We start from the raw sequence: 14,263 nt of genomic DNA, 5'->3' as shown, positions 1-14,263 counted from the left end.
GGGTCGGGTGGGTTACCGACCTACTCGCCGCAAACCACGATAGCGCCTCCGCGGGAGAATTGCCCCGCTCGCAGCGGCTTCTCGCCGGCCAACCCGCCGCCACGGGACCAACCCGGACGACAGGAGACGACAAGCTTGCCCAGCGGGTTCTCCGCTCCGTTTCCGGAGGGCGTCATCGTTCGGGCCTCCCGACAGCCGGGAGAAGCCCATGGGGCCTGGACGGGGTGACGAACTTCTCGTGCACGGCGAGGTATAACTCCCGCGTGCCGTCCCCGAAGGGACGGGCAGGTCACCTCCATAGCCGGACTCAAAGTCGTACTTTTCCCATTGACCCGCGTCCGTCGCGGCGTTCTACCGGCGGTGGGAAGTGCGCACCCTGGAGACCGCGTCTGCGTGCCAGCAGCCGGAACAGCCCCCCGAAGGGGGCCGTTTACCCGACGCCGCCGGCTCCGCGGTCTTCCGGAGACTGAATCCCACCGCTTTCGAGCTTCGAGGGCCCACCCGTTTTACTCTAAGCGGTTTCACGTACTCGTGAACTCTCTCTTCAAAGTTCTTTTCAACTTTCCCTCACGGTACTTGTGAACTATCGGTCTCTCGGTCGTATTTAGCCTTAGATGGAGTTTACCACCCACTTAGGGCTGCACTCTCAAGCAACCCGACTCACGGGAGGCTTCATCCCGGGCGCGCAACGGCGGAGACGGGCCTGGCACCCACTCTGGGACAAGCCCCTGTCAGGGGGACTTGCACCGTCGCAAACACCCGAGAACGTCGCCTCCCATACACCACATTTCCCGACCGCCTGCAAGGACGGGGGATTCGGTGCTGGGCTCGGTCCCGTTTCGCTCGCAGCTACTCAGGGAATCCCTGTTGGTTTCTTTTCCTCCGCTTAGTGATATGCTTAAATTCAGCGGGTTGTCTCGCCTGATCTGAGGTCGACAACGGATACATCGCTTTCGCCCATTCCAGCACGACCGAGTACGACGCCCTGCCACGTCCTTACGGACGAGGCTGGCAGGCGGCACAACGCCTGCGCGCGTGCGTCATACGAGCGGTACATGCCGAAACGGACTCGACACGTTCGAAAACCCAGCGCCAACCGAGTGCGACGCCCTACCACGTCCTTCGCCCAACACGGAGCTACTTATAGACGAGGCTGGCAGGCGGTGAACCGCCTGCACGCGTGCGGCGCACGAGCAGTTGCGTGGTAAGCGACCGTGTCTGAAGCCCAAAACACCACCGAGGCAAAGATCGCCTTAGCAGCGCGCCGCTTCAGCGGGCACCGCAGGGGCGACTAAAACCTGGCGGGAGGCATCGTCTCGTGTAGCGTCGCCCCTGCCCCAACTGGAGTGGCCCAGTCTTAAGGGGACAGAGACTGCGAAGCACTTGGACCGACGGCGGACTACGACGGAACGCTTCAGCTCGGCCAACGCTCTCGAGGGAGACATTTTCCGTCTCGCGGCAATTCTCCGCCGTGCCGTGCTCTTCTCGCTCGCAGACGGCGCTCTCGCGTCGAACCGCTTTCGGGGGCCACCCTTCTCCTCCCCGCTCCTCGCACGAATCTGCCGATTCCCATTCGTGCGACGAAGCCCGGAAGGGCGCCCACACAGCTGCGGTGACGTGAGCGAGCGACCAGCTCTGGAGCTCGACGTACTCCGAAGGCAAACAACGCAAATTGCGATCGCTTCCGACTCTCTCGCAAAGGTGCGCGCTACAAGGCAACAGACGTTCGCGCCTCGAGCTTGGACCGCTCTTTCCCTGCAGGTATCCGACTCCATCCTGCGGCGGTCTTGCCAGAGGCGCGCACTCGTCACGCTGCAGTAGTAATGCCTCGTTTCCGTCTCTTCGAAGATTTGGCACGACGGCTCGCCACCGTCTCCTTCTCGTGAGGTTGCTGGCGCGTGGCTTCAGCGCTCAACGTACTGTCCATGATGCCGACGCGGTCAAAACGAGTCGACGGACGCACGTTCCCTGTGCGCCGAAGGCTCTCTTGATATGTGATCCGACCCTCAGACAGACGAAGCCAAGGGAAGACCCAAGGCCGCAATGTGCGTTCAAAGAATCAGTGCTCAGTGTGTCCTGCAATTCACACCAAGTCTCGCAGCTGGCTGCGTTCTTCATCGACCCGAGAACCGAGTGATCCACCGCTTAGAGTCGTGAAAAATAGTTTGTTCAATTCAGTACAGTACAACCAGTGTTTCAGGCACGTGGCGTCTCCCTGTGTGTGGTTTCGAAGAGCGCCTTTCGGCGTGCGCTACTCCTGTTTCGCTCTTTCGTTCGGCGGTCACGCGTTTCCGCATGACCGCTGCTGATCCAACAGCCTACTCGAGACGAAAGACAAGAGCTTGGCGCGCGCGTACTCGCGCAGCTCTCCAAAGCCACTCGGCCAGTGCCAGGGACGGCTCTCTGCGCCGGAGCCACAACAAGTCTACTTGAGGCGGAAGACGAAGCCAGCAAGGGCCTGGCCGCAAGTGCGTTCGAATACGGGATTACAGTCCCTCGTCTGTCCGTACTTCCTCTTTCGACGTGCGGCGCCTTCCCAAAGCGCACAAGTCCGCAAACCGCAGAACGCTTCCGACGTAGCAAAGCCGCGTTTCCTTCGGTACTTCGCAGCAACGCCGCCTTTCCCTCGGCGGCGGGCAAATAGCCTGCAGACGTCGTCGCATTGAACCGCGAACTCGACACCTCGCGCGTCACGAGCGGGAGCCGACCGGCAGCCTCCGGCCCTTTCGGGCGCGGTGGAATTTGCCGCGGAGGACGGGAGAGTGCTTTAGGCCACGGTTCCTTCCGTACTTGGCAGCCGCACCCTCAATACCGCCGGTTCCATGACCGACCGAGCGCCGCACCGTTCCTTTAGTACTTGGGCAGCAACAAAGTCGGGTCGTTACTCCACACTCGCCGCAGGAAGCGACCGGCAGCCGCCAGCCTTTTCAGACTCGGCAGCGTTTGCCGCGGAGGACGGGAGAGCGCTCGCACCACGGTTCCGTGTGTACTAAGCGGCAGCGGCATTAGCTCTCGACCGTCAGTTCCTTGACCGACCGCACGCTTCGCCGTTCCCCTCGTACTGGGCAAGAGCAGCAGGTCGGGTCGTCTTACTCCCATTCCGCGCAAGAGTGCCGAGGCGGACTTCAGAAAGCCCACCCAACAGTGTGCGTTACGCCGTTTCTACCCGCGGGCGCGGCCAAGCCAACCGTCCAAGGTTGCAGCCGGCGTCCACTGGGCGCAACAAATTTGGCACGGGGCGCCCTTCGAAATTCGGGCAATCCCCGGCATGTTCGGGTATAGCCGTCCCCGCGTCCAAGCGGGGCCAGCGGCGGAAAGCGTCGGGCGCAGCGAGCTGCTTCACCCACACGGGGTAGAAACAATGGCGCTCGTCACCCTCGAACAATCCGGTAATGATCCTTCCGCAGGTTCACCTACGGAAACCTTGTTACGACTTTTACTTCCTCTAAATGATCAAGTTTGGTCATCTTTCCAACAGACCGGCGCAACCGAAAGGCCGCGCCGGACATCGGTCCGAAGACCTCACTAAATCATTCAATCGGTAGTAGCGACGGGCGGTGTGTACAAAGGGCAGGGACGTAATCAACGCGAGCTTATGACTCGCGCTTACTGGGAATTCCTCGTTCAAGGGGAACAATTGCAAGCCCCTATCCCAATCACGAAAGAAGTTCCACGGGTTACCCAGTCTTTTCAGACAGGGATAAAGACACGCTGCTTCCTTCAGTGTAGCGCGCGTGCGGCCCCGGACATCTAAGGGCATCACAGACCTGTTATTGCTCTGTTTCGTGCGGCTAGGAGCCGCTTGTCCCTCTAAGAAGGTTGTAAGGTGCTGGGAACCCCGCACCTATTTAATAGGCTAGAGTCTCGTTCGTTATCGGAATTAACCAGACAAATCGCTCCACCAACTAAGAACGGCCATGCACCACCATCCACCGAATCAAGAAAGAGCTCTCAATCTGTCAATCCTCCCAGTGTCCGGGCCGGGTAAGTTTTCCCGTGTTGAGTCAAATTAAGCCGCAGGCTCCACTCCTGGTGGTGCCCTTCCGTCAATTCCTTTAAGTTTCAGCTTTGCAACCATACTTCCCCCGGAACCCAAACACTTTGGTTTCCCGGAAGCTGCCCGCCGAGTCATTTGAGTAACTCAGGCGGATCGCTGGTTGGCATCGTTTATGGTCAGAACTAGGGCGGTATCTGATCGCCTTCGAACCTCTGACTTTCGTTCTTGATCAAAGAAAACATTCTTGGCAAATGCTTTCGCAGTAGTTCGTCTTGCGACGGTCCAAGAATTTCACCTCTAGCGCCGCAATACGAATGCCCCCGTCTGTCCCTCTTAATCATTACCTCGTATTCCAAAAACCAACAGAACAGAAACGAGGTCTTGTTCTATTATTCCATGCAAGTTTATTCAGGCGACTCGCCTGCGTTGAGCACTCTAATTTTTTCAAAGTAAAAGCACCGGCCTTCTCGAGGCACACAATGAAGTGCACCAAGAAAGGACCGGCATGATGTTCAGTCCGAGCCGTCGCATCGGGTAGATGCACTACTCGTCTGGAACTGAGATCCAACTACGAGCTTTTTAACCGCAGCAGCTTTAGTATACGCTATTGGAGCTGGAATTACCGCGGCTGCTGGCACCAGACTTGCCCTCCAATTGATCCTCGTTAAAGGATTTAGAGTGTACTCATTTCAATTACGGGGCCTCAAAAGAGTCCCGTATTGTTATTTTTCGTCACTACCTCCCCGTGCCGGGAGTGGGTAATTTGCGCGCCTGCTGCCTTCCTTGGATGTGGTAGCCGTTTCTCAGGCTCCCTCTCCGGAATCGAACCCTGATTCTCCGTTACCCGTAACAACCATGGTAAGCAAGTAACCTACCATCGAAAGTTGATAAGGCAGACACTTGAAAGAAACGTCGCCGGCTCGTGGCCATGCGATCAGCACAAAGTTATCCAGAGTCACCACACAATACGGGCCGAAACCCGATCGATCTTGGTCTAATAAAAGCACCCGTCGCCCAAAGGGCTTCAGGCTCACTGCATGTATTAGCTCTAGAATTGCCACAGTTATCCAAGTAGGAAGAAACGATCTAAGGAACCATAACTGATTTAATGAGCCATTCGCGGTTTCGCCTTATTTCGGCATGTACTTAGACATGCATGGCTTAATCTTTGAGACAAGCATATGATTACTGGCAGGATCAACCAGGTAATCGTTCAACTGCGCGTCCCGCCTGTCAAGCAGGCCGGACGCCGTTTTTGCGATGCCGAGGCCACCTTCAGGCGCCCCAGCACGCTTCGTTCTTGCAAAGAGTAGCACTTTGCACAGTCCGAGACGACGGCGTTCGAGCTCGCTACGGCGCCCTCCCCGAAGGGCCGGGTATCGCCACGCGGCAAGAAGCACGCAACATTCTCGATAGACTGGTTGTGTCGACTCGATCACGGCTTGCGGTTTCTCTTGAGCCCGCAGCACAGGTGGACCGACCGACACTTGCAACGTAGCCGAGACGGCAAAGCCGCCAGGCGACGGGTCACGCCCGCGCCTTCGGCGCTTTCGCATTTGACTCGTCCGAGGACGATGCGGAACACAACTCGATATCGTGGAGAAAGCGTCGTCCGACAACCAGCCCCTAACGCATCAAGCGGATGAGGCTGCAGACGTCAGCTGTGGGATCCACGGGAGCGATACCGGGGACACGCTTGACGGGCACGAAGCCCGCCGCATATCAAACACCCAGGTCGCTTTTGGGGGCGACTGCTCTCTGGGACCCCCATATAATAGCAGCGATAAGTTCCCAAATCTCCATGGGGCCGTACTCGTGCCACTTTCGACGAGCGTTTGGCGAAAATCGTGCCGCCTCGCAGCGCCGCGAGCGAGATGGAAAGCTTACGTCGGCAGCGCAATGCCGAAGTCGTGAAAGCGCAGCGCGTCGACCGAATGCGCGAACGGCAATCTCTCGCCTATGGACAGCGCGGTTTCCAGAACAATCGCCTTTCTGTGCCCCTACGGGGCCGCACGCTAGCGCGGCCCTTTCGCCGTTTCCGAGCACGAGTGCGACCGGCGCGGGCGGCGTGCTCGACACCCCGGCTGACGCCGTTTCGGACTTTGTCTCTTCGCGCGCTCGCGCCAACGCCGCGGCAAAACGACGACCTCTGCGCGGTTCTTTCCCGGTTCCCGGCGTGCTATAGTGCAGCCAGCCGGACGGTGGCGACGACTCAGTCGCGGCCGTGCGGTGGCTTGTACGCCAAAGTTGCGTGACGGGCGTCGAGCTCCCGCCGCGGCCCGGCTCAGGTGGTTTCGGACTTCTGTCTCTTCCGAGCGCTCGCGTCGTCGTGGGCACGATTCTCGAGTGCGGAGCGGTGCGCGGACACCACCACGAACACGCGCAAGCCGAAAACGGCACTACGGTACAACGTCGGCCAGGGCGGTACGGCCCCCTTATGTGAGCAGCGATAAGTGACCAGATCTCCACGGGGCCGTACTCGTGCGACAAGGCGGCGTACTGCGCCGAGCCGAGCGCCAATATTTGGCCTTGGCACGGCCGATTTGAGCTCTCGCGATCGCCGCGGTACCGCCGCTCACCGATTCAAGGCACGCTAGCGCGGCCCCTTCGCCATTTTTCGAGTAAGAGTGCGAAAAGCGCGCGCGGCGTGCTCGTCGCCCCGGCTGACGTAGTCTCGGACTTAGTCTCGCTCACGCCGCCCCGGCTGACGTCGTCTCGGACTTAGTCGCGCTCACACCGCCCCGGCTCACGTGGTTTCGGACTTCCGTCTCTTCCGAGCGCTCGCGTCGTCGTGGGCACGATTCTCGAGTGCGGAGCGGTGCGCGGACACCACCACGAACACGCGCAAGCCGAAAATGGCACTACGGTACAACGTCGGCCAGGGCGGTACGGCCCCCTTATATGAGCAGCGATAAGTGACCAGATCTCCACGGGGCCGTACTCGTGCGACAAGGCGGCGTACTGCGCCGAGCCGAGCGCCAATATTTGGCCTTGGCACGGCCGATTTGAGCTCTCGCGATCGCCGCGGTACCGCCGCTCACCGATTCAAGGCACGCTAGCGCGGCCCCTTCGCCATTTTTCGAGTAAGAGTGCGAAAAGCGCGCGCGGCGTGCTCGTCGCCCCGGCTGACGTAGTCTCGGACTTAGTCTCGCTCACGCCGCCCCGGCTGACGTCGTCTCGGACTTAGTCGCGCTCACACCGCCCCGGCTCACGTGGTTTCGGACTTTCGTCTCTTCCGAGCGCTCGCGTCGTCGTGGGCACGATTCTCGAGTGCGGAGCGGTGCGCGGACACCACCACGAACACGCGCAAGCCGAAAACGGCACTACGGTACAACGTCGGCCAGGGCGGTACGGCCCCTTATAAGAGCAGCGATAAGTGACCAGACCTCCACGGGGCCGTACTCGTGCGACAAGGCGGCGTACTGCGCCGAGCCGAGCGCCAATATTTGGCTTTGGCACGGCCGATTTGAGCTCTCGCGATCGCCGCGGTACCGCCGCTCACCGATTCAAGGCACGCTAGCGCGGCCCCTTCGCCATTTTTCGAGTAAGAGTGGGAAAAGCGCGCGCGGCGTGCTCGACGCCCCGGCTGACGTCGTCTCGGACTTGGTCGACGCCCCGGCTGACGTAGTCTCGGACTTAGTCTCGCTCACGCCGCCCCGGCTGACGTCGTCTCGGACTTAGTCGCGCTCACACCGCCCCGGCTCACGTGGTTTCGGACTTTCGTCTCTTCCGAGCGCTCGCGTCGTCGTGGGCACGATTCTCGAGTGCGGAGCGGTGCGCGGACACCACCACGAACACGCGCAAGCCGAAAACGGCACTACGGTACAACGTCGGCCAGGGCGGTACGGCCCCTTATAAGAGCAGCGATAAGTGACCAGACCTCCACGGGGCCGTACTCGTGCGACAAGGCGGCGTACTGCGCCGAGCCGAGCGCCAATATTTGGCTTTGGCACGGCCGATTTGAGCTCTCGCGATCGCCGCGGTACCGCCGCTCACCGATTCAAGGCACGCTAGCGCGGCCCCTTCGCCATTTTTCGAGTAAGAGTGGGAAAAGCGCGCGCGGCGTGCTCGACGCCCCGGCTGACGTCGTCTCGGACTTGGTCGACGCCCCGGCTGACGTAGTCTCGGACTTAGTCTCGCTCACGCCGCCCCGGCTGACGTCGTCTCGGACTTAGTCGCGCTCACACCGCCCCGGCTCACGTGGTTTCGGACTTGCGTCTCTTCCGAGCGCTCGCGTCGTCGTGGGCACGATTCTCGAGTGCGGAGCGGTGCGCGGACACCACCACGAACACGCGCAAGCCGAAAACGGCACTACGGTACAACGTCGGCCAGGGCGGTACGGCCCCTTATAAGAGCAGCGATAAGTGACCAGACCTCCACGGGGCCGTACTCGTGCGACAAGGCGGCGTACTGCGCCGAGCCGAGCGCCAATATTTGGCCTTGGCACGGCCGATTTGAGCTCTCGCGATCGCCGCGGTACCGCCGCTCACCGATTCAAGGCACGCTAGCGCGGCCCCTTCGCCATTTTTCGAGTAAGAGTGGGAAAAGCGACCGCGGCGTGCTCGACGCCCCGGCTGACGTCGTCTCGGACTTAGTCGACGCCCCGGCTGACGTAGTCTCGGACTTGGTCTCGCTCACGCCGCCCCGGCTGACGTAGTCTCGGACTTGGTCTCGCTCACGCCGCCCCGGCTGACGTCGTCTCGGACTTAGTCGCGCTCACACCGCCCCGGCTCACGTGGCTTCGGACTTGGTCTCTTCGAGCGCTCGCAGCCAGGTCGGGGCCGACGCCGACGTCTGCGTGGGGCTTCAACGATTCCCGGCGCGACGCAATGCAACTGCGCGCAGGATGCCAGCGACTCCGCCGTGGCCGTGCGGCGGTGTACACGCAGAAGTTTCGTGAAGGGGTATCGAGCTCCCGCCGCCCCGGCGGACGTGGTTTCGGACTTTAGCGCTCGCAGCGATCTCGCGGCGATCGCTGACGTCTGCGCGGTTTCAGGTGTGCTACGATGCAGCAGTCTGCCGCACGACAATTTACGGAAGCGAGTGCATTCCGCCCCGGCGGACGCGGCAGCGGACTTTGTGCCTGCGGGAGTGCTCTTGTTGCTGTAAAATTTGAACGGGTGCAGCTGCGCGAAGCAAGTGTACACATTTTCTCTCTCTCTCTCTCTCTCTCTGCCTCTGAGGCGACTGTAATTTTAATTTAAATGCAATTGGAGGCGGGAGCAACCTGATGAGAGTAGGCGGACTTCGGCACACCTTGTAGTTTAGAAATTGTTTTCAAGCTTTGAGGACATACACAATCGCGCCATCTGCTTTCCCCGTCTCTTTGGCACTTCATAGTGTGTGCAGCATGCTCTGCATTCCAAAGAAACGCGCCTGTTTCTCCCCCTCTCTCACGTTCTTCTTGTCTTTCTTGCTGCTCTTGTGAGAAGTTGCTATGCTCTTTACTCGCTGTAAAATAGAATGCTTGCGCGAGCCAACAACTTGCGTGTCTTTCTTTTTTTTTGTTGTTGTTGTTTTTTTCTCTCTTCCCAAGACGTTTCTGCCATTATTCACTAGCTCTCGTTCTTAGTATGCAACGGAGCGTTAGCTCGCGCCATCTACCTTTCTTTCTGTATGGCGAAGGCCGTAGGTTTTCCTAGTTCCGCACACAGATGGCGCGGATGCGTTTTCGCGCCAGTTTCGAACGACCTCGCTGTACACATGTTTCTCATTTAAAAGTTTCAAAGGGGCTTGCGAAAGGGCGTGGTCCTTTTTTCTTGCGCAAGGCTGAGCTTTCCAGCTGTGCTTAAGCTATGCTAGCATGTGTGCGTATGTGTGTGTGTGTGTGTGTGTGTGTGTGTGTGTGTGTGTGCGTGCGCGCGCGCGCGTGCGTGCGCGTGCATATGTGTGCGTGTGTGTGTATACACGCACACGGTAAAGATGATGGGGTAGCGCTATTTCTTTCTTTCTTTCTTTCTTTTTTAACAACACCTGTGCTCCACATGGCGATCTTCCTGCCCTCTATGTTTCCGGTTGGAAGGAGTGCGCAGCCTTTTCTATATTTATTTATTTTTTTTTTTTCATTCTCTTTCATTCGTACATGAGGCGCGCTACCTAATTCTAGCGGTCGAATCGACACGTTGCAATCCGTCCCGGCCTGTGCCGTATGAAAACTTTCAGTGGGCCTTGCGGTAAATAAAAGGAAATGAGGGAAATGCGCGTAGTGTATTACACTTGCGCACGGGCTTGAAACGAAGGCCTCAAAGAAAGCCGCCTTGAGCGGTCGCATTCAGACGGAAGTAAGCATTCCCCTTGCGCGTGTTTTCCGCTCGCCTGTTCCGTTTTCTACGAGGTTGCCTTCGTTGGTTTTGCCTTGCGAACAAGCTTGCGCTCGGGTCTCGTTTCTACGCGACGGCGTTTCGTTAACAGTGAAAGACTGAGGCGTCGCGAGTTGATTCGCGAGATAGAGAGCATAGAGTCTCTAGACGGGCTGGGTTTTATAAGATTGCCCACGCTGTTGCTGAGGTTACCAATGTCGCCAGGGCACCCACAAGGCAGTGGTACAATGGAGTGAAGTGAAAGACATCGCTTCTCGGCCTTTTGGCTAAGATCAAAGTGTAGTATCTGTTCTTATCAGCTTAATATCTGATACGGGTTCTATATGGACCCACGATATTAAACCTATTTTTGGAAGTTGGCGGAGTGCTTGAAGCCTGCTTCACCTCCGCCGCAGGTCGGCCCGGTATTGCACTACCTCCGGGATCGGCCCCCGCTCACTTAGGTGAGACTTCATTCAATCAAAATGAAGAACACAAGCTCGAAGCGAGCACTCACGTGACACGCACCATTCCCATACTATACGCAACGATGACGGTGTTTCTGAACGATTGTCTGCTGTAATGAGCCACTTGGGGGGGGGGGGGGGGAAGGGTGATTAGCCGTGGGTTTTGCAATCAATGTAAGTCCCACTCAAAGCCAACACTGCATTTTGGAGTTCACTATCGCTTTGATCCGTAAACGACAGCAAGCTCGCCCTGCGAAAATCCGCTGCCCTAGTGGAAGAAAGGTTCCCTATGAAACAAAAATGGAGTGCCCGATTTCCGGCAACATTTTCGCTGCAGTGGGACCGAGCGCCTCGAAAACAAACTTGTCGTATGGCCAAGTGTGGCGAAATATATTCAAGGGTTCAGAGGTGCCTCAGCTTTCCAACCTGTATGTTATGAATACCTGTTGCTACCTTTTCGTCATCATCATCCTGCTGGCTACGACCACTGCAGGGCAAAGACCTCTCCCATTATTCTCCAAGCACCCCGGTCACGTGTAAGCCCGGTCACGGTCGCCGTCTAGTGCCTGCGCCCTTCCTAATCTAATCTGCCCTCCTAAATTTCCGCCACCCCGTGCTACGCTTCCCTTCTCTTGGAATTCAGTCGGTAACCCTTAATTGATGATCTTCCCCCCACATTGCATGCCCTGCGCACGCCCATTTCTTTTTCTTGGTTTAAACTAAGGTGTCATTAGCTCGCGTTTGTTCGCTCACCCCCCGAATCTGCTCTATTCTTATCCCCCGTAGCGCTACACCCATCATTCTTCTTTCCAAAGCTCGTCGCGTCGCCCTCAGTTACCCTTCGGTAATCCTTAAGGTCCTTCGTTGCGGCACTCGCGGCATCTTTCTCATTTAAATAAGGCTATTTCGTTCAGTTTTGGGGGAAAACTCAATGAGCTAGGCGCGATTGTGTCCCCGGCGCCGCTCTCAACAAGATGGCGGCGCCCAGGCTTTTTGCCTGGTGGTTCGGCTTGACGCAGAACACGCCTGCAGGGCAGTGAAGCCGCATTGAAGGGGCAACGAGCGGCGCAGTGAAGCGCATGCTCGGGCGAAAAACGCGAACATCAGCCAAAAATACAACCAAATGGCCAAATACGAATTTCCGTTATGGGAAATTGGAGTTCAGTTGGCGCGTTGCGCTCGCCTAAGGTAAAGAACATAAATGCGAGTGCCACATCAGCCAAGTCAATGCTGAGGATCGCGTATCATTTCTTATTTATTTTTCCCCTTGCCTCCTGGCCTGCGTGGCCCTAGCGCGCATGCCCACGAAAGTAATGCAATAAGGAAAACGCGAAATCATGCGGTGACGGCTGTATCATATCCATTGTGCGTGCTTTGTTCTTTTTGGACTACAGTGGTGTGCGTTATGAGAAAGTTTCAGTGACCAGCGAACCTATATTTAGAACCACATTTACGGTTACTGCTAACAAGCTGCGGGTAGGTGTTTTTTTTTTCTTTCTTTCTTTTTTTCGCTACCAACGATGGGTTATCGCAACCGCGATCGGTTGTGCTAGACGCGTTCTTGCCAAACGTTGGCTCTATACGCGACCCGTGACGCGTGGTCGGCACATTCAAGCAGTCCATTGCAAACCGTTCCAAGAAGAAGGATGCTAGCTCCACGTTCCGCCGGGAGCGCTAGTTCGAAGATTGTACTTTTAGACCCTCGAGGAAGCACCGCCATCCCACGTTTTCTATAACGCGCTAAGACTCAGAGCGACAGCGACCACTTGTCTTTGTCAATATCTCGGACACACTTTTTTTTTTTCTTTAATCCAGATCGTCAGACGAGCCCGCGTTCACGCGCACTCGCTCTCTCCGATAAGCAGGGTAGCTCGGTTGGGGTGTTGTAGGGCCTCGCGCATGCGCTGCTGAGTTCGTCGCTTCGCCGGCCGGTCGACGCTGGCGCGGTACTGGTAATCAACTTCGACGGGCATGGTGAAACGTCACTGTGAAACGTCACGACTAGCAATGCAATGTGTTTGCGAGCAATCGGAGAAATGAGAGAGCCCCTGTAGATTAGTGGAAACGTTCCTCCAAGTATTACGTTTGCAATTTGCGCCTACGAACATGAACTAGACAAAGGAAATGATCTGTAGCCGCCTTCACTTCATAAAATTCCCGTACGAAGAAATTTGCGTGCGCACGTGATCTCCCGCATGAAACCAGACGATAGGTTAATTTTAGCCGTTCATTTCGATTTGCCGAATGTAAACCGGAACACTTTCTCCACGCGCTCTTGAGGTTTGAATGACAATCAATGACATGCTTTTTTTATATATTTTTGTTTGTTCTATCTGGAACCAAAAGAATTCAGAACGCCATTTCAATCTTAGATTCGATTCACGCCTTGCGTTACGTCACCCCTGGCATATCTGATGAACACGCTCTGCTGTTAAGCTTCATGATCACGGCATTAAAAGTCGCCACTTCCCGAACGTTTATCGAGCCGATGATGAACCGTATGCTGGATTCTTATTGTAATGAGTTTATAGAAAGTTTTATACTTCTATGGCTAGCTTCAAGGAAAGGAAAAACATCGCTCAGCATTGTATAACGCATAACAACAACAACGAAAAATCTGCAGGTTATTCATACTACAATGAGAACACTAGGAATACTGAAAAAGATGAAATCTAGACATGCTGCAAGGAGCCAACAAATGCAATTGAACCAACGAACTGAACTGCAATTATTTCATCAAGACATGCCCCGAAAAAACGTGGCCACTATCAATGCTCATTTCAAAGCTGTTTTTTTTTTTTGTTTGTGACGGATAATAATTATCTTCCCAATGGCTGATGTGAAAATTTCAGAGCGCGGCATTTTCGAAATCTCAAGGCCCCGGCTGCTTTCTCTCTTCTTTAAATATGTTCCGGGTGGCAGATGGAGAAAAGTTTCGCGCACATAATTTAAAAGCCTGTAGCTGATTTTCTTGAAGAACACAAAGTGCTGACAGACCACCAAACAAGACAAAATTGAATCGGTATTACGCGCGATGATTTCGCACCGCAGTAACAAAAGGGTAACAAGCGGACGTTCATTTCGTGGTGTGTATTTCACGTCTCTCACAATAATAATAAAAAGAATGCTACTGCATAAATTAGCTTTTCCCAAACTGGATGGTTTCGATCAGCTTCCTTAAATTGAGTTGGCGTTGATTGAGCAGGTGCGGGCCTCGGTTGTTTAAGATTTTTGTAAATGGCATCATTACTGGATAGATGCGGACGTCTGCGTGATGTGTGAAACTCGCTTGAGGATCAAGGGAGAACCCCCCCCCCAAAAAAAATCATGTCATGGTGACACAAGTGGCACATGAGTACTGTTATCGGGAGGAAAAAAAAAAAAGGAAAACCGGCACGTACTAGGGAGACACTCCTCTTACACGTGAAGCTCCAAACAAATTGTTTTTCTTGAGACGCTCTATAAAGCTCCTCAAACGCAGCACCCGTACACGAAGACAA

The 14,263-nt window shown here is 56.1% G+C and overlaps 3 non-coding genes across 3 annotated transcripts; 1 reads left to right on the top strand and 2 right to left on the bottom strand.

Moving 5' to 3' along the window:
• Positions 1-2,000: 2,000 nt before the first annotated feature.
• On the bottom strand, positions 2,001-2,153 carry LOC139053897 (5.8S ribosomal RNA). The gene has a single exon (XR_011510867.1). It is a non-coding gene; the product is annotated as a 5.8S ribosomal RNA (ribosomal RNA).
• A 1,237-nt stretch (positions 2,154-3,390) lies between these two features.
• On the bottom strand, positions 3,391-5,205 carry LOC139053895 (small subunit ribosomal RNA). The gene has a single exon (XR_011510866.1). It is a non-coding gene; the product is annotated as a small subunit ribosomal RNA (ribosomal RNA).
• A 5,358-nt stretch (positions 5,206-10,563) lies between these two features.
• Positions 10,564-10,755, top strand: LOC139053899 (U2 spliceosomal RNA). Its single transcript, XR_011510869.1, has one exon. It is a non-coding gene; the product is annotated as a U2 spliceosomal RNA (small nuclear RNA).
• The last annotated feature ends 3,508 nt before the right edge of the window (positions 10,756-14,263 follow it).

Source organism: Dermacentor albipictus, unplaced genomic scaffold (genome assembly GCF_038994185.2).
Source record: "Dermacentor albipictus isolate Rhodes 1998 colony unplaced genomic scaffold, USDA_Dalb.pri_finalv2 scaffold_344, whole genome shotgun sequence".
NCBI classification, from domain to species: domain Eukaryota; kingdom Metazoa; phylum Arthropoda; class Arachnida; order Ixodida; family Ixodidae; genus Dermacentor; species Dermacentor albipictus.
This window is presented reverse-complemented; position numbering and strand designations above follow the sequence as displayed.